Raw genomic sequence first — 601 nt, forward strand, 5'->3', positions numbered from 1 at the left:
ATATGTTTTAGCCTCCAGTCCCCTAATCATCTTTGTTGCTCTTCTCTGTACTCTTTCTAGAGTCTCAACATCTTTTTTACATCATGGTGACCAAAACTGGATGCAGTATTCCAAGTGTGGCCTTACCAAGGCATTGTAAAGTGGTATTAACACTTCACGTGATCTTGATTCTATCCCTCTGTTAATGCAGCCTAGCACTATGTTTGCCTTTTTGGCAGCTGCAGCACACTGCTGGCTCATATTTAGGTGATTGTCCACTAGGACTCCGAGATCCCTCTCACAGTTACTACTATTGAGCAAGGTACCCCCTATACTATACCTGTGCATTTGGTTTTTCTTGCCTAAATGTAGAACCTTACTTTTTTCACCATTGAATTTCATTTTGTTAGATAGCGCCCAGTGTTCAAGTCTGTCCAGATCCTTCTGTATCTTAAGCCTGTCTTCTGGAGTGTTGGCTATTCCTGCCAGCTTGGTGTCATCCACAAATTTGATGAGTTCCCCATCTATTCCCTCGTCCAAATCGTTGATATAGATATTGAAGAGCACTGGGCCCAGAACAGAGCCCTGGGGCACCCCACTACACACTTCCCTCCATGTAGAT

This window comes from Protobothrops mucrosquamatus, unplaced genomic scaffold (assembly GCF_001527695.2).
Source record: "Protobothrops mucrosquamatus isolate PMUCROS unplaced genomic scaffold, P.Mucros_1.0 scaffold6331, whole genome shotgun sequence".
Classification (NCBI taxonomy): Eukaryota; Metazoa; Chordata; class Lepidosauria; order Squamata; family Viperidae; genus Protobothrops; species Protobothrops mucrosquamatus.